The sequence below is a fragment of the Neoarius graeffei genome, chromosome 1 (genome assembly GCF_027579695.1).
Source record: "Neoarius graeffei isolate fNeoGra1 chromosome 1, fNeoGra1.pri, whole genome shotgun sequence".
NCBI classification, from domain to species: Eukaryota; Metazoa; Chordata; class Actinopteri; order Siluriformes; family Ariidae; genus Neoarius; species Neoarius graeffei.
Genome location: NC_083569.1, coordinates 27680663 through 27698900, shown reverse-complemented (window position 1 = coordinate 27698900; position 18238 = coordinate 27680663). Strand labels below are relative to the sequence as shown.

At 43.1% G+C, this 18238-nt stretch overlaps 3 non-coding genes across 3 annotated transcripts; all 3 read left to right on the top strand.

Annotated features, from left to right (window-relative positions):
* Nucleotides 1-12682: 12682 nt before the first annotated feature.
* LOC132895714 (U5 spliceosomal RNA) lies at nt 12683-12797 on the top strand. The gene has a single exon (XR_009655813.1). It is a non-coding gene; the product is annotated as a U5 spliceosomal RNA (small nuclear RNA).
* A 160-nt stretch (nt 12798-12957) lies between these two features.
* LOC132898467 (U2 spliceosomal RNA) lies at nt 12958-13146 on the top strand. The gene has a single exon (XR_009656524.1). It is a non-coding gene; the product is annotated as a U2 spliceosomal RNA (small nuclear RNA).
* Nucleotides 13147-16840: 3694 nt separating this feature from the next.
* trnaf-gaa (transfer RNA phenylalanine (anticodon GAA)) lies at nt 16841-16913 on the top strand. The gene has a single exon. It is a non-coding gene; the product is annotated as a tRNA-Phe (tRNA).
* The last annotated feature ends 1325 nt before the right edge of the window (nt 16914-18238 follow it).

Sequence of the window (18238 nt, the reverse complement as noted above, 5' to 3'; positions counted from 1 at the left end):
TTTGAACCAGGCTTTGGCGAATTGAGGTCTGATTACAACCAGAATCCACCAACGCCTGATATGTAGCCCCTTGGATACTCACCGGTATGCGATACGCTCCGGCCCGATCGAGGGCGGCCTCTGGCGCGTCGGGGATCCGAACCACCACGCCCACTTCCATTGCCGTGCACTGCTGTTGAAGGTGGCCCGGCTCCCCGCAGCGCCAGCAAACTGGCCCGGGCTTTCCCTCTGCACCGGTGATCTGGGGCTCACTCACCTGAGGTGGGGGAGAGAGACACAGAAGGGAGAAACGGGAGGGCACCGCGGGTGCGGCAGGCCGGCTGGGGGGGGTGCCGGCCCCCGCCTCCGCGGAGGGGGAATGGGGCGAGGACAGGACACAGAAGGAGAGAGAGAGAGAGAGAGAGAGAGAGGAGAGGAGAGGAGAGAAGATGCTATCTGCTGTCCTGCCGCCGGGACAGCCGCCAGATGATCCTCCGCCAGCTCGACTGCCTGATCCAGCGACGCCGGGTGGTGGCACTGGACCCACTCCGCGGTTCCGGCTGGTAAGCGGGCGATGAACTGTTCCAGTACCACCTGGTCGACGATTCCCTCGGTGTCGCGATTGTTGGCCCTCAGCCAACGCCAGCAGGCGTCCCGGAGCTGCTGGCCGAACGCGAACGGCCGGCCGACTTCCTCCAGTCGCAGCGCGCGGAAGCGCTGGCGCGGTTGCTCCGGTGTGCGCCCCACGCGCTGGAGGACGTTCCCGGCGGAGGTCCGCGTAGGCCAGCCGGCGGTCGGCGGGGAGCTGTAGCGCGGCCAGCTGTGCCTCTCCCGTGAGCAGGGGGAGGAGGCGCGCCGCGCGCTGCTCCATCGGCCACCCCGAGGCTTCGGCGACCTGTTCAAACAACGTGATGAACGCCTCGGGGTTGTCCTGCGGGCCCATCTTGGTGACAATGAGGGGAGACGGGCCCGCGGCCGGAGCGCTGGTGGACCCCGCCGACGCGAGGAGATGCCGGAACGCCTCGCGATCTTCCTGCTGGGCCAGCACCAGGGCTTCGAAGCGCTGCTCCTGCTCCTTTCGGAGCGTGACGAGTGCCTGGTGCTGGCTTTGCTGAGCCGTGGCGAGGGCGTGGACCAGATCGGCGAACGGGGAGGATTCCATGGGGCTGCTGGTTTGGTGCTCCACTGTCCCGGGTTTCGGCACCACTGTAAGCGACCCTACGTGTGGGTGGAGCACAGAAGACGGCAGGACAGAGATCAAGTTTTATAAATTGGCTTTATTGCCACACTTTTCAGTCTAACAATAACTCGCACAGACACACACAACCGGCGTCTGGTTCAGGGTTGAGCTCCTTCTGCTCTCGCTCTCCCTCCTGATTTAGGGCGCAGTCACTGGGAAGACACACAAACACAGGTTAATTGCTCTCAGGTGACGTGATTCTGCCACTTACCTTCCCTGACTCCGCCCTCCTGTCACAGACCGGCGCTTGACCACGCCCCCGCTGCCACAATCATGAAGTATTGTAACACAGTAATAGTGTACCATGGTAAGACAAATGCTGACTATTAACCACAAAAATAAGTAAAGAGTTTAAAAAATAAATTCACAGCTTACACAGCTGGCTGTTTGTAAACAGAAAAGATAAGTGACTATACAGTGCATGCATGAATATTTAATGTAAGTGAACATAGTTTGACTTTCTTTAATGTTTCTCAGGTTTCAGGCACAATTAAACTGTTCACATCCTGTGGCTCAGTCTTTCACCAAAGAGGTAATTCTTCTGCCAGACCATACATCTGCACGTGTGTCAAGAAAGCTTGGCTTTTTGCAAATGGACACATAAAGTCTGCCTTGGGATTTGGCTGTGACTGGGACTCCAACAGAGTAATGCAGGAAATAACGGCAGCCTTCCATCCAATTGTGGAGGGATGCAGGTAAGCTTTTGATCTGTTTTGTCACGTTTACCTGTTTTATGTGCTTTGTTTTTGTAATAATAGCATGATGTACTATGAAAGGATAATTGAGTGTTTATTTTAAATTGAAATATTTTTAATATTCCCTTTTGTCTACTCATCACTCAGCTCTGTCCTCCCTCTCTTCTGCCAACCTCTGGCTGACTAAAACAGGTTTTCCTCCAGAACTGTCCTGTATTTAGTGCCATCCATCTTTCCTTCAGTCCTGACCAGCTTTCCTGTCCCTGCAGATGAAAAAATATCCCCACAGCATGATGCTGCCGCCACCATGCTTCACTGTAGGAATGGTGTTCTCAGGGTGTTGGGTTTGTGCCACACATGGCATTTCCCATGACGGCCAAAAAAATCAAGTCCAGGGTGTACCCAGCTTCTCGATCATAGTCAGCTCGGATTGGCTCCAGCTCACTGATGACCTACAATGGAAATGCAGTATAGAAAATGGATGGAGGGAGAGAACAATATACTCTGATAAGTACATAAATGAATATTTTAATTATGTGTTTTAGTGGTGCCTCCACATGTGCCTTTACTCCAGATACCTGTTTTTTTCATCTTAATTCTTGTTCGTGTCAAAATAAAACAACAATTTTCACCTTTAAAGTGGGAGGCATGTTGTGTAAATCAAATGGTGCTAACCCCCCAAAAATTCATTTTAATTCCAGCTTGTAATGCGACAAAACAGGACAAATACGAAGGGAGATGAATAATTTTGCAAGACAATGTAAGTTTGATTCTTCAGATACAAATATGTGAAAGATGAATGAATAAGCATCTAAACTATTTAAAGAAGAGACTTGCCATTAATCAGATCTTGGCAATGACACATCTGGCTGTGAGAAGACCTCTGCACATCCATAAGGTTTGAGAGGGTATTTTTGCACTGCCGGGATTTTTTATTTATTAATTTTTATTTTTTTATTGGAGAGTGATAAGTAGCTATTCAGTCACTTTCATCACCTTCTCTCTCACACAGCTCACTATTTCCTGGCTCTGTGGGGTGGCTTCAGGCTGGTTTGTCTAGCCAAAGGCTGAACACCAGTGGTGCCTGACTTTGATTAACCTGTAACATTAAAATGAGAAAATAACGAAACTTTCCAACCGTTTAATTTTTCGCAACTTGTTTGAGACCTGACCATTTTTTTTTCTTCTCCTACATGTAAAGATTTACGATGGAAGCTATTATAGTAGACTACTATTATATACAGTATCTCGGCTATACATATCACGGATGTAGGCCTATAAATTAAATATGAAAACATCAGCTGGAGTTTGATTATTGACAGGAACACTGTTGACCACAGCAGTAAGTCCTTTCCATACCACATTTTTTTCTGCTTTCCTGTGATGCTACTGTTCAGGCTGCCAAATAGAAATAATTTATTCCATTGGATTTGTGATGTTAAAGCTTCTATTCTGAGGGCAGATAAGTTTCTCTTCTTGACCATATTACGCCTCTCCATGTCGTAAAGTCGAGGAGCAAGGCCTCTAAACCGATAATATTTAAGATTGTGATATTTAAATGAGAATCGTTTTCACCCACCACATTTATCAATGTCCAATCATTCTGAGGCTACGTTTACATTAGACCGTATCTGTCTCATTTTCTTCACAGATGCGCTGTCCGTTTACATTAAACCGCCTGGAAACGCCGGGAAACGGGAATCTGCCAGCGTCCACGTATTCAATCCAGATCGTGTCAGCTCCGGTGCTGTGTAAACATTCAGAATACGCGGATACGCTGTGCTGAGCGCTAGCTGGCATCTCATTGGACAACGTCACTGTGACATCCACCTTCCTGATTCGCTGGCGTTGGTTATGTGACGCGACTGCTGAAAAACGGCGCGGACTTCCGCCTTGTATCACCTTTCATTAAAGAGTATAAAAGTATGAAAATACTGCAAATACTGATGCAAATACTGCCCATTGTGTAGTTATGATTGTCTTTAGGCTTGCCATCCTTCCACTTGCAAGTGGTAAGTGATGTGTGCTGGGATCACACACACAGTGGCTCAGTCCCGAATCACAGCTTGTTCACTTCACTCGCGTGCTCTGTGAGCTGCGCAAGGCCAGAGTGCGCACCCTCCAGAGGGCACTCGCTGTTCAGGGCGGAGTGATTTGGAGCGCAGGATGCCTGCGGAGCCGAGCGTATCCGTGTATTTGGTATTTCTGTGTGCACGCAAATCGTGTATTGGCGTTGCTGTGTGCACACTAATCGTTTTAAAAACGTTAATCTGATGATCCGCTGATACGGTCTAATGTAAACATGGGCTGACGCTGTGATTGGCAAGTTACAAACATTTCATGAATCACACGTGAACCCTGTCATACGGTGATTTCTACACTTTGATCTGCTTTGGTTTCTATGTTAGATTGATAAATGAGGGTTATTGTGTCATCCTCATTAGTATAGTGGACAGTATCTCTGCCTGTCACATGGAAAACTGGGGTTTGATTCCCTGATGGGGAGGCTTTAAAAATTCATTTAAGTTTACTTGCGCGGCTCTGGTTAACTGCATAGTTTAAAGACATGTAGTTAACATGGGCTGTTCTCGGGCTGAGGTGCCCTTGAGCAAGGTACTTAAAGGAGATATGCAGAACCACTTGGCCTCACTTTATGTTGTTAAATGCCTTGATACCTCAAATATGGCATCGGAATAGGTCATACCCACCACCTAGTGGCCAGTGTTAGTAATTACCAGTCATACACACCGCCTAGTGGCCAGTGTTAGTAATTACCAGTCATACACACCGCCTAGTGGCCAGTGTTAGTAATTACCAGTCAGACACACCGCCTAGTGGCCAGTGTTAGTAATTACGTCATACACACCGCCTAGTGGCCAGTGTTAGTAATTACCAGTCATACACACCGCCTAGTGGCCAGTGTTAGTAATTACCAGTCATACACACCACCTAGTGGCCAGTGTTAGTAATTACCAGTCATACACACCGCCTAGTGGCCAGTGTTAGTAATTACCAGTCATACACACCGCCTAGTGGCCAGTGTTAGTAATTACCAGTCATACACACCACCTAGTGGCCAGTGTTAGCGGAGCCCCATATGCATAGAGTGTGGATACATAAAGAAACCCATCGAGTTGTTTTCTGATGGTTTCTGTTCTGTGCCACCGGAAACCCAACAGCTAAGTAGTGAGAAACCCATCGAGTTGTTTTCTGATTTCTTGCCATGATGCATTTCATTGTACCGCTTACCTTTAACTGACAAGCATAATTTTATCATTTAAAGAAGTGTATGCTTATTTACATATATGATTTTCTTTCAGCTCACCAGCAACCAGTTACTTATGGCCCTTTTCCACTACCCTTTTTCAGCTCACTTCAGCTCACTTCAGCCCGACACGGCTCGCGTTTCGACTACCTCAGAACAGCACGACTCGGCTCGCTTTAGCCCTGCTTAGCACCCAAAACTCGCACGGTTTTGGAGTGGGGCTGAAGCGAGCCAAACCGAGCTGAGTGAGGCTGGGGGTGTGAGGAGACACTCCCCTGTGCACTGATTGGTGAGGAGGAGTGTCCTCACATGCCCACACACGCCCCGCGAGCACGCTGGGATCTGTAAACACCGCAAACCCAGAAGAAGAATAATTACGAATTACGAGAATTTCTGAAGCCTTATGCGCCTCGCCTCATCTATACGCTCTTGCCAGTATCTGTTGGCGTTGTTGGTGACAACAAGCCACAGAACCAAGACCAGCAACACTAACGACTCCATGTCCTCCATGTTTATTGTTTACTATCCGGGTCGTGAGATTACCGCTTAAAAGGTCACTGATGTCACTGTTTGCGCCGCTTAACGACATCATGTGACGTCCACCCACTTTCGCTAACTCCACCCAATGTGTCCACCCACTTCCAGCCAGCACGGTTCAGCGCGATTGTAGTCGAAATGCAACTCCAATAGCCCCGCTCAGCTCGACTCAGCCCAACTCAGCACGGCACGGCTCAGCCCGACTCAGCCGCGTTTGTAGTGGAAAAGCGGCATTACTCTTTTGGATGAAAAGAAGCCCAAATATTCCAGCCTGCAGAAATTGTCTAAAAATACAGCCAGATGGCCGAGCACTGGAGTTCATTCTGTCTCAACATACTGTATTACGTGCATTATTCATTTTGATAACCGTGTAATAAGGACCTGAGACCTTCATGCAAAACGTGCACACTTCTAAAAAAAAATGTTCATCTTTTACAAACAAACTATAACTCTAGAAAACTCTTTAATGGTTTTTCTAGTTTCATCACACAATTTCTTAAAATAATATGTTGATAATGCTGATGCTGAGTGTTTTAAATATTTCCTCAATAGCACTTTTAAACAAAACCTCAATCATCTTTTCAAAGTTAATGCTCGAATCCCCGGAGCTCCATGCATTCGGACGAGGAGTCCGTTCCTGGGAGGTTCTAATCCCACTGGGGTTTTATCCCGGGGTTTCGTACCGGGCAGTGGATTCATTGTATTATATTTAGTTTTCAATATGATATTATTTTTCCAATATGTTTTTTGTATTCTTGTTTCAGCAATGGTGAAATCGAATTTGTAAATAAAATCAGTGCCCTGACTCTACTCATCAGGCCAGAGCTATTCTCTTTCTGTGTCTGTTTTGTACAACATAAGGAAACAGTATAGTAACTATAACGGTAAAGAAATAAAACAAGAGAGGCTGGCTATGATATAAGACAATTCTACAAGCCAGAAACAGATGGGCTTTTAGTCAGTGCCTCAATCTATATATTTATGCTTAAAACTATTCCTATGCCATTCTTGAGGTCTCAAGGCATTTAAAAACAAAAAGTGAGGCCATGGTTCTGCACATCTCCTTTCAGTACCTTGCTCAAGGGCACTTCAGCTCAACGCCACCCCATGTTAAGGCCCGGTCCCACTGCACTTACGGATGCAAAGAGGATGTAAAACGTAAAAAAATCTTTGCCCTCCATTGGAAAACGCTATGCATCCATTGTGTACTCATTGCATACGTGCTTCATACGCTCTATCCATCGAGCATCCGTCCATTGTGATTTCATCCGCGCAAAAAGTTTTGAGCTGCACAAAACTTTTAGAACGGATGAACTTTCCGCCGTGTACGATGTAAATCCGCGACATATACGAGCAACAAACGTTCTATGTCCGTTATCATCCGTTAAACGTCTGCTGTTTCCTCTCTGCATCCTCTGGGCATCCTCGCAACTCACATCCGCTGCAGCTGAAAACGGAAAGAGGGAGGAAAGATAAGGTACATGAAACGTCTATTCATCGTTAGTAGCACGGAAATAGAAAGGATGTAAGCGTATGCATCTTGTATATAAAGTATTCAAAACGGACAAAGCGTTTATATCTGGGATGTATCTCGTATATTTAGGATGTCTGGAGTATGTCTAGAGTATGTAGAAGGACACCTAGCGGACAATCGATATTTTGTATAAAAAGGGGGAGAAAATCATCTGGATCTCTCGATGTAGCCGCCAGCACGTCTTTCCGCTTTATGCTGACGGCGTGCGTGCTGCATCCCTTTATATCCGCGGAGCAGACGCAATTCATACCCCCCGCATGTGCAGTGAAAGGTCTGCATCCGATATACATCTGCGCAACATCCCCTTTGTTTCCGTTAGGCGTACGTGATGCATCCCCTTCATCCGCTATGCATCCGCTCTTTCTGCTATGTGTCCGCTTCTCAGTTATCACCGGTAACCCCTTCGGAGCTGTCATCCACTTCCATCCGCTTTCATCTGCTAGGCTTCCTATGAACATGCGTTTAACATCCCCGCTATATACTACCCACGTCCGTTCCATTCTGTTTTCGCAAATTTTCGCCAATTTTATCCATTTCTGGAGCGGATGAAAACGGATAGAGCCACCCCCGAAATTTTGCTCGTCCGCTGTGTCCTTTTTGCATACGTTTTGTGTCCATCGGCCAGTGGGACCGGGCCTTTAAATATCACAAGCCTAAATATTATCGGTTTAGAGGCCTTGCTCCTTGACTTTACGACATGGAGAAGCGTAATATGGTCAAGAAGAGAAACTTATCTGCCCTCAGAATAGAAGCTTTAACATCACAAATCCAATGGAATAAATTATTTCTATTTGGCAGCCTGAACAGTAGCATCACAGGAAGGCAGGAAAATGTGGTATGGAAATCACTTGCTGCTGTGGTCAACAGCGCTCCTGTCAATAATCAAACTCCAGCTGATGTTTTCATATTTAGTGTAAGGAATGCGGGTAAAGTTGAGAAAATAAGAGGAAGTAATGAAAGGGTGGAAAAAAATCAGGAAATACTTTAGCCAAATACACGCGATGTGCGTGGTAATATGGCGGCCAGATGACTTCACTCATCTGTACAGCGCGGATTGGACAATGAGCTCTCCAGATATGTTACATCAAGCAGAAAGGCTTTCACCGGCCAATCAGGTAGCACTTTCCTCCTGCCTAATTCCTGAATATTAATGAGGTCCCCGCCCACCCCGCGTGCTTTGAAATGTTTATGTTTAAATCGTTGCTGTGTTATTTTTCAAAAACGTTCATTCGTGAAACCGGAGAAATCAGGATCAGACCAGCGACTCGGACACAGAGATTATTCCTGAAACACCTCTGGATTTCTTCCTGCAACACCTCTGGATTTATTCCCGTCTTCAATGGTGCGCTCCAGGAGAAAAGCCCCTCAGGCCGGATGGAGCGGACTGACCGAGCCCTGCAACGGCGAGTTACCGAGTTTCCCCTTCAACAACAAGCGCTTTAAACACCGCCTTATTACAGAAAAGGGTCAACAACAGCAGTGAACAGGCGGAAACGCTCTCAGGAATAGAGTTCACAGCGTTCAGAGGGTTTTTGCTCAAAGCGACCTGTTCCGTATTGTTGGGCGAATCGGTTTATATCCATGATAATGAGCCGAAAGTTAGGGCTAGTCAGGAAAGTCGCATCCGGTTGCTAAGCTAATTAGCTGTTAGCATTAGCACATTACTGTGTGAGTATTAAAGCTAACGGATACAAACACTGCAGATAATCTGATGAGTGTTAAAAACAGACAGATGCGCTCAAAGTGTCATTAAATGTGTTAAAGTACAAACAGCAAACCGACAGAAAAGAAAAGTGTTGATGTTTTCAGAAATGTTAATGTGGGCAAAGTTTTAAGAGAATTATTTCTCTTAGTTTGTTTGTTGGAAAACTCTGATAGTTTACTTGAAGTTTAATCAAAGTTAAATACTCTGAGGAGGAATATTAGTGAAGCTAAGATTAGCTAGCCGGCTAATTAGCATAGTTAGCATAGCTAATGTGACTAAATTATTGTTTTTCAGTGTTTAGGGTTTTATTTGTGTTTTTATTGAGCTGTGAAACAGTGAATAGACCCTCTGGGAAATAACAACCGAGTTAAAACAGATAAAATGTTTTCAATAAGATGAAATGTGTCGGAGTTTATGACTGTATTGAGTTGATTGGTGCGGTTCAGAAAAGTGCTGTAGAACTAATAGGAAAGAAAACTGTGTGTCAGTGAGCAGAAATGAGATGATAAACAGTGAGACAACAAGCGAAAGGATTAAAGCATTTAGTCAAACATATTTTTAGAAATGTCCACAATGTGATAATGAAGTGTTTAAATGCTTTTACTGAGGGGATGGTGGTATTGAATCGGGTTTAAAAACACACAGGCCGGTGGTGAAAATTGAAGGGAATGTTTATTACAGATTCTCTATACAGAATTGTCTTTGCACATCTTGATGTATTTATCACAGAAGGAAAGAAAAAAAAAAAGATAAAATTCCTGAATTGTTCGTGTGTCTGAGTTTGCAGGAGCATCACTTGTGTAAATGTGTTTGGTGTAAAGGATGATTCGAGTGAGGATTTCCTGCTGTACAAAACAGACTCTGTTCTAAAAAGAAAGGTTTCTGATTCATTAGACGAGACGTGCAGATGTGTCTCACTTTTTTTTTCTCCATCTCTTTAGACACAGGAAGGACGTTTCCTGTCCTCATGCTCGACGACAACACAGAAGAGCGTGATGACCAGGATGAAGACCACAGGCCTGATCAGCGGGAGAAAGAGGATGGTGACGAGTGTGGGGTGATTTTGAGGACCCCGTCCCCTTTGATGACCCCCTCCCCTTTATGGACCCCGATGAACACCCCATCCCCCTTACGCAACCAGTCCCCTTTTAGGTCTCTGTCCCCCTTATGGAACCTGTCCCCTTTGGGGAAATGGACCCCAACTCCTTTGTGGGAACCGATCCCCTCATGTCACCCATCTCCTTTATGTGACCTGACTCCCTCACATGACCCGACACCCCCATATCACCTGCCCCCTTTATGGACCCTGACACTCTCGCATGACCCCTCCCCTTTATGGGCCCTGACCCCCTCATGTCACCTGCCCCCTTTATGGGCCCCATCCGCCTCATGTCACCCGCCTCCTTTATGGGCCCCATCCGCCTCATGTCACCCGCCTCCTTTATGGGCCCCATCCGCCTCATGTCACCCGCCTCCTTTATGGGCCCCATCCGCCTCATGTCACCCGCCTCCTTTATGGGCCCCATCCGTCTCATGTCACCCGCCTCCTTTATGGACCCCATCCGTCTCATGTCACCCGCCTCCTTTATGGGCCCCGACCTCCTCATGTCACCTGCGCCCTTTGAGGACCCCAAACGCCGATATTTTGAAACCTGTAGGCTACCAGGTGACGACTGTCCAGTGTCCAGGGATAAGGAGGAGGTGGGATGAGGCTAACTGCAGTGAAGCCCCTCCTCGTAAAAGGCAGAATTCTCCTCATTAAGATTCTGAGGAGGCTTCATCAGGAGGTGCATCCCAATCCCAACTATTGAGCGAGCTGTAACCCTCGACACTACACTTTTATTTATTTATTTATTTAAAAGGTAATAATAATTTATTAAAAAACAAGAATGTATTTAAATATTTTATAAATAAATTAATAATAATAATTTTAGAATAAAGCAGTTGTGGCATTTATTTTTACAAATCAGTCTGTAGGTTTATATATTATAGTGTTAAAAATCCAGGTGTTTAACAGTAGGATGTTATTATGTCACTCTTTAGTATGATCAATATTTATAAATTAATAGTCATCAAATTTATACATGGTAATGGTATAGTATATTTTACGTATTCTTTATGTAAATATGTACATATGTCTATTAAGCTTTAAAGGAACAGTCCACCGTACTTCCATAATGAAATATGCTCTTATCTGAATTGAGACGAGCTGCTCCGTACCTGTCCGAGCTTTGCGTGACCTCCCAGTCAGTCAGACGCGCTGTCACTCCTGTTAGCAATGTAGCTAGGCTCAGTATGGCCAACGGTATTTTTTGGGGCTGTAGTTAGATGCGACCAAACTCTTCCGCGTTTTTCCTGTTTACATAGGTTTATATGACCAGTGATATGAAACAAGTTCAGTTACACAAATTGAAACGTAGCGATTTTCTATGCTATGGAAAGTCCGCACTATAATGACAGGCGTACTAACACCTTCTGCGCGCTTCGGCAGCGCATTGATATCTGAGCTCCATATCAATGCGCTGCCGAAGTGCGCAGAAGGTGTTAGTACGCCTGTACTGCGTCTGACTGACTGGGAGGTCGCGCAAAGCTCAGACAGGTACGGAGCAGCTCGTCTCAATTCAGATAAGAGCATATTTCATTATGGAAGTACGGTGGACTGTTCCTTTAAAGCTTAATAGGTTTTTAAGATATATAATAAAGTATAAATATTATAGTCTAATAATATCTAATAAATGTATAGATTAGCATATGATTTTTTTTGCTTTTAAATAATCAATAAATAAAAATAAAATGGTTATTAAAATTAACAATTTATTTCAACAACAATAATAATTTAATAAAATAATCATTTTAGAATAAAGCAGTTCTAGCAATTATTTTAAAAATCTGTCTGTAGATTTATATTCAGCAGAAGCTGCTAGAAAGTCTGGAGCCCAGTGTAAGAGTCTGCTGCCGAGAGAAACTGCAGTTAATTGACAGCCTGGAACCATACGAAACGGGAGAGGAACTGAGTGAAGACAATGCATTGCTGCCCGCTGTAATATACCCAAACATCCTCAAGTACATAATTTTTTCACGAAGTCCACACATTGCTGAGGATCTGAAGTGTTTCAAGGGACTAGAAGCTTATTACCAGATGTGCTGTGGCTGAGTCAGGGAACGAAAAGCACGGAAATTTGGTGACAAATGTCTGGTGAAAGCAAAGGTGTGTACTGTGTACATTACATGTACAGTGATATACTGTAGATCATGAATCACATCCCCTGTGGGCCTACCTCAGCTGACAGCAGATGGCTGATTGTGATTTTTAACTTTAGCTTCCTCTCAAGAGAACATACAGAAGCACCATCACAGCTAGACAGTAGAAATATAGTTTTGTGCTTAATTTTAAGACCTTAATCAAAACTTAAAAAAACTCATACCTGATACAAAGTGAACTGAACACACTCTTATGTTGTGCAGATTTTTGTCGGTCAGATCCTGGTTTAGTTTGGCAAGGCAGAGACGACGACTCTTCATGAGATGTTTCTCATGATCTGAGCGATTGTGGCAACCCAAAACTGTGCAGTAATTCACCATTATTTGGTTTGTTTATCGAAAAATTCACAAAGATTGCTTTGCTGTTGATGTGTCCGATGCCTCCAATATGGCCGACTTCTGGTTTGATTATGTCACATGAAAACACACTCTATACAGTGTCACTAACCTGATCCAGTGTTCAGTGCAGCTCAGGTTTCTCTTCGTTGCTGCATAAATCTTTTGCCTTTTACTAAAGATTTCCGGGGAGAGGAATGTTAATGAGTTCAGCTTATTTTTGCAGGCTTTGCTCTGGTAGAGCTGGACATTTTTGGTGGTCAAATGTTAGAAATATCAAACTTTCTGCAAGGAAACACTCCTCTACACACACGCAGGCCCCCAAGATGATGTCTCTCTTCAAAAGGATCCAGCTGTTGGGGGTGGAGTCTAGCTGTGTTTACCTTTCTGGATTTTAATATGTGGAAGTGGTATATTTAAAGCCATTGACTTTAGTATCTGTTCTTATCAGTTTATTATTGGATATGTTTTTTTTTTTTACATGAGTGTTTTATTAAACAGATTCTTAGAGCAGAGAGTTGTAATAGCGGCTTGCTCCTTCTGCTCCATGCATCAACCTGGTATTGTAGTATCTCCAGGAATAGTGCCCTCATTCAAAAAATGAAGAAAAAAGCATCTTTCTTTAATAGCGGAACCCTATAGGCATAGAGTGTGGATACATAAAGAAACCCATTGAATTGTTTTCTGATGGTTTTGGTCCTGTGTGTGCTTTCCACCACAGGAAACCCAACAACTAGTGAAGTAGAGTAGTAGTCGGGACAGTGTAGTAGTGAGTAACTTGTGGGTCATTCCATGTCAATTCACACACCCTCCCCAGTGATACCTCTTCAATTTGCCTTATTTTATTTTATTAGTGCCTTATGATGTCAAAAGAAAGAATCCAAAATTTTAGCTTCCTAGCTGGAACGTTTTTTGAATTTTGGCCCTTCAAAATTTGGGTGCCACACCCACTTTTGGGGCCCGGGAATTGTACACTTAATTTGCAAGCATTTTTGGAGGCCCATATCTTTTGTTCTAAGGGGGATATAGACCTGTAAATTGCTATATCTATGTATTCTGGCCCTGTCTATCTGATTCTGCACCTAAAAATAACACAAGTTTACTAACTTTAGAGATATTAACCCCTTAAAAGTGGATTTTTTTTAATGACACAAATTTTTTTTTGACATTTCAGGGGTCCATATCTTGGAAAGTTTTTGTGTTGATAGGGTTTAAACTGATTTATCGTCATATTTGGGAACTCTACTGTGTACTTTGAGAGTTTAAGGGCACTCAGAGGTTTGGTGGGGGCACAGGAGGGCCCCAAATATGGCTTCGTGACAAAATTACCATTTGGTACGCCCTACTTCAGGCCATTAGTTGGCCATGTGGGCACATGATGACTGGAATGAACCTTTAAGCCTATCAACAGACACCTTTTATCAAACTTTTAAGCCAATAAAAACTTTGATTATCCAACTCCTTCAATATAAACTAAGCATTTGTATATGGTACTATTTTTGCATATTTTCTGAAAAATCCTAAGTCCGGAAAGTAGGTCCTGTTGTTTTGACTGCCTTTTCATGTTTAAGGTAGGAAAAGCACACCCATATAGTGATTTTAATCTATGGGAAGATTATTTATACCCAATACCCCATTAGTTATATTGACAATTACAAGGGATAAACCCTTTCCCGGCTGTTTCACGATGCTGTTTTTTTTTACATTTGACACCTTTCCCTGTATCCAACCAAACTCTGACCACTATACACTTAATAGTTAAATGCATCTTTCAAACAGGAAAGGGAAAGATGCAAACAAGGGGATGATCCCAAGAAAAACATCCTGGTTGCTTTACTACATTTGTTCTGACATCCGATCTGGAAGTTAAACCTAGACTCATCAGTTTTTTTTTTTCAAGAAAAGGGGAAGGAGCCACTAGTCACTCGTGGGGAAAATTAGCATATCAATTAGTAAAAAGGGGAAATTATATTTCCCCTTTTTACTATATAATTTCCCCTTTTTACTAATTGATATGCTAATTTTCCCCACATGAGTGGCTAGGGGCCCCTTCCCCTTTTCCCTATGATGTGATACTGATTTTTTTTTTTTTTCTGGTGTGGCATCAATACGCTTCCGTATTTTATACAGTGTCCTTCTTGTATCAGGAATCTTCAGAACTTTTGCGCAAGCAATGAGAAAATAGTCACAATATTTCTGCTATTTGTTTTAGTCATGAGACACTCAAGTCTTGCCCTAGAGGATCTGGCATCAGGTAATATTTTCTTCTGGGGAAAACCAGACCCTGTCTTTCTTGTGAGCAATGCTTAATGGGTCTTAAATATGGTTCATTTTTTCCCTGCTTTTGTTGTTCTGATTGTTCAAACAGAGGAAAACATAAAAAGTATTACTGTCTCCCTGGAATTTTGTCTTGAACGTCTGATTGTGGCTTAGGAACTTGACTTGGGCATTTCTTCAGAAAGGAAATATCTCTGAACTGGGAGTAGGAGATGTTTTTCACTGAAAGTATTTATTTGTAACTGTGAGTGAATCCCTTTGTTTCACTCCAGCTTTAATAGCCTACAACAGCAATGACACATGAGAAAAGTTTTCTCCAAGGCCTGCCATACAGTCGGAGTTTGCGACCATGATCTTGCCATTTTATTAACCGGCAGTCCACGGAGTTCAAAGTTTTTCAGTCGTTCTTTGTGAGTGCTTAACCTGGAATAGAACAGAGGTTGTATTCATTCATGGAACTTGCTTACGAGTTTAATTCTGCTGAATGAAGTGGTGGTCAGGCAAACTGATTCAGCTACTGGCATGAAAAGAGTTAGTGAAACTGTCTCTGATTCTTGCTTTTTGTAGGCGTCTTTGCAGTGATTGCTAGGATGCTACAGGTTTTAGTACTGGGTGTAAACAAACCACAGCTGCTGGATTCTCAATCTTCCCTGCCCTTCTCTTTCAGTAAATAAGTTTTTTGTTTTTTTATTATTATTTTTTTATTACAACAGAGAAAATGCTGTGAGAAGGTACATTCCAACATCCATGTAGGTAAACCTAGGCCACAAATGGACATCACTCCAATCGTTTCAGGTAATTTTGCACGGATCATAACGATAATAAACTCTAACTTCTGCATGTATCTATCCTTTGCTTCTCTCATCCAAGCAATCCAGAAGAAAAGCTTTTTTTAGTGGCTGCTTTCTTTGAACTGCAAATGTCTGTAACGCTGACTACCCTGTATTACTTTGCACAAACCCTCTTAGGTGTGTCCACCTTAACCGCTCTTTTAGGTAAGTCTCGTACTTGCTATGTGGGTAAGCTTCTTGTTAGAATGAACTATTGCTCTCCCTAGGGCTGGCTATTTCTGTTGCCTGCCCTTTGGAGTGTCAAGTGGTGTATCTTGTTGGCTAACGTGTTAAGATCAGGGCACAGGCATCTGGCTAGCTGCTCTGTGGGTACCCTATATTTGCTTGCTTGGATGGTGACCTGTTACATGTAGGTTACTCTGTTCAAATGTATGCAACAGTGATTCTACTCTGGCTCCTTGTTTTGATCTAAGTCACCTACACTGGCTTTACAGTGAGCCAAAACTTTCGCATCGGCTTTCCTGGGACTTCTCCATGGCGCTTAAATATTCGTCTGCCTATCGCCACTATTTGGGGAATAAAACATGTGTGTGAACTGTGAACTTTCAACTGTATGAAAGTGTGCATGTGACGAATAAAAGTTTATTTCTTTTGGATATGTAAGTTTGTAAATGAAAAGCTTGTATGCCAATTTTTGGAGTAGTACCGTAATATGTTCTGATCTTATACTTCAAATTATTGTTTTTAATATTACAGGAACACTTCTATGACCCACAGAGTGGATCCGGCTATCAAAACCTCTCTCTCTCTCTCTGCGCATGTGCACTTATAAGGGAGATCATTACCCACTTGACACTGTGGATAAGAGTGAAATAATCAAGACTGCATGATTGGGGGGTAACAGTGAAATGAGCGAGCACAGAGACCACATTTACCTCATTATTTAGCTTATTATTTGCTCATTCTTTCATGTGAACTTTTGTTCATTTAATTAAAAACACGCTTGGAATAAAACAAATTGCCAACAACATAAGAGTTTCATTAATCATTTAGCACAATACATATGTAATACTTCCAGATGATACTATATATTATTTTAATCACTCTATATTTCATTAGATTTTGGTTAAAAAGGAACACCATGTGACCTTACCGATTGGATTTAGCAACTACTAATGTTTATATCAGGGATGTGACTGCTCAAAGGGTGGTCTACTCTTGCTGAAATAGCTCAGTAGGGAGAGCGTTAGACTGAAGATCTAAAGGTCCTTGGTTTGATCCCAGGTTTCGGCATTAATGACTGTAGTATGTTTTCATTTAAGCCTTCGACCAAGGGTCTGTTTGATTTTTTTTTTTTTGCCAGGTCGCTGTCAGTATATGCCAGTAATTTGGTGGTGAAAACAATTTGCCCTCTGTTTCATGGTGTAACGGTTAGCACTGTGGACTTTGACTCCAGTGACTTGAGTTCAAATCTCTGTAAAGCCTTTGTGTGCAGCTTGTAACATATGCATATTGTCTCAACTACCGGGTCCTTTTGGTCAAGCACGCTATCATGTCCCAAACCCTTTGTTTCCGTTAAAGTGCTCGTCTTACAAAAATTACATTACCACTGGAAATTATACCTTATAAAACTAGACATGTGAAATAGTTTACTGTCAAAATTGTATCTTAATACAAGACTGGGAACATGTTCTGTTTAGTTGGTAAAGTTTGGCTCTTTGAGTCCGCTATTACACGAACGCATTCCTGGTAAGTTACTGTTCATTCAAAGAAGTGACGTCATATGCAATACGCTTGAAAGTTTGTGGCATTTCTGGCTTCGTCTGCTTTGCAAAGTGCAGCACATTTTAAACTTTTTTTTTAAATTCTGCAACAAAACTAAAACCAAAGCATGCCTCCTAAGGGGTGTGTCCTTCAAGGCTGTTCAGGTGTAGCTGATTAAAAAAGCAGAGTTTTGATCCATTGTAGCCCAAAGTCAGCAGGACACTTGTGGAATGAATGGGTTTGATTTGTACCAACAAAGAGAGGTAACTTCAAGCTGACAGGATGGTTTGGTCTCTGCTCCATACATTTTGAAAAAGGTAAATTTGTGAGGTAGAGTCACATTGAAGGATTTGAGTGATGTCTGGTACATGAAGCAGTTCCTACGATCTGGAAACAAAAGTCAGAAGCACCATCCCAAAGAGCTCACCACACAGTAAGTGTTAAGCTTGCACACTTGGGTGAAATACTCAAAGGAGAAGAGAGAGGTTGTTGAGAGAGTTTATTGCGTTTCCAGGCAGTATTTGACAGAAGATGGATATGATGTGTTAATAGTAGCTGAAGACACAGTACTAATTGAAGAGTGTCCATTTTGCTCATGTTGTGAGAGAATCTCTTTCAGAGCCTAGAAATACAGAAAAACCCTGATGAGTTAGTTGAGAGAGATAACAGGATGGCGTGTCATTCATTTTATATAGAAATCATGCTTTTAGATGCAATATAACGTCACACCTATTTCAGTGGACAAAAAGGCAACGACAAGATTCAGAAATACACAGGGAAGTTTATCACAGAGTGCAAATTATAAATTAATCTTGCAATGGCCTTTTCCTTCACACCAATTCAGTGATTATTGT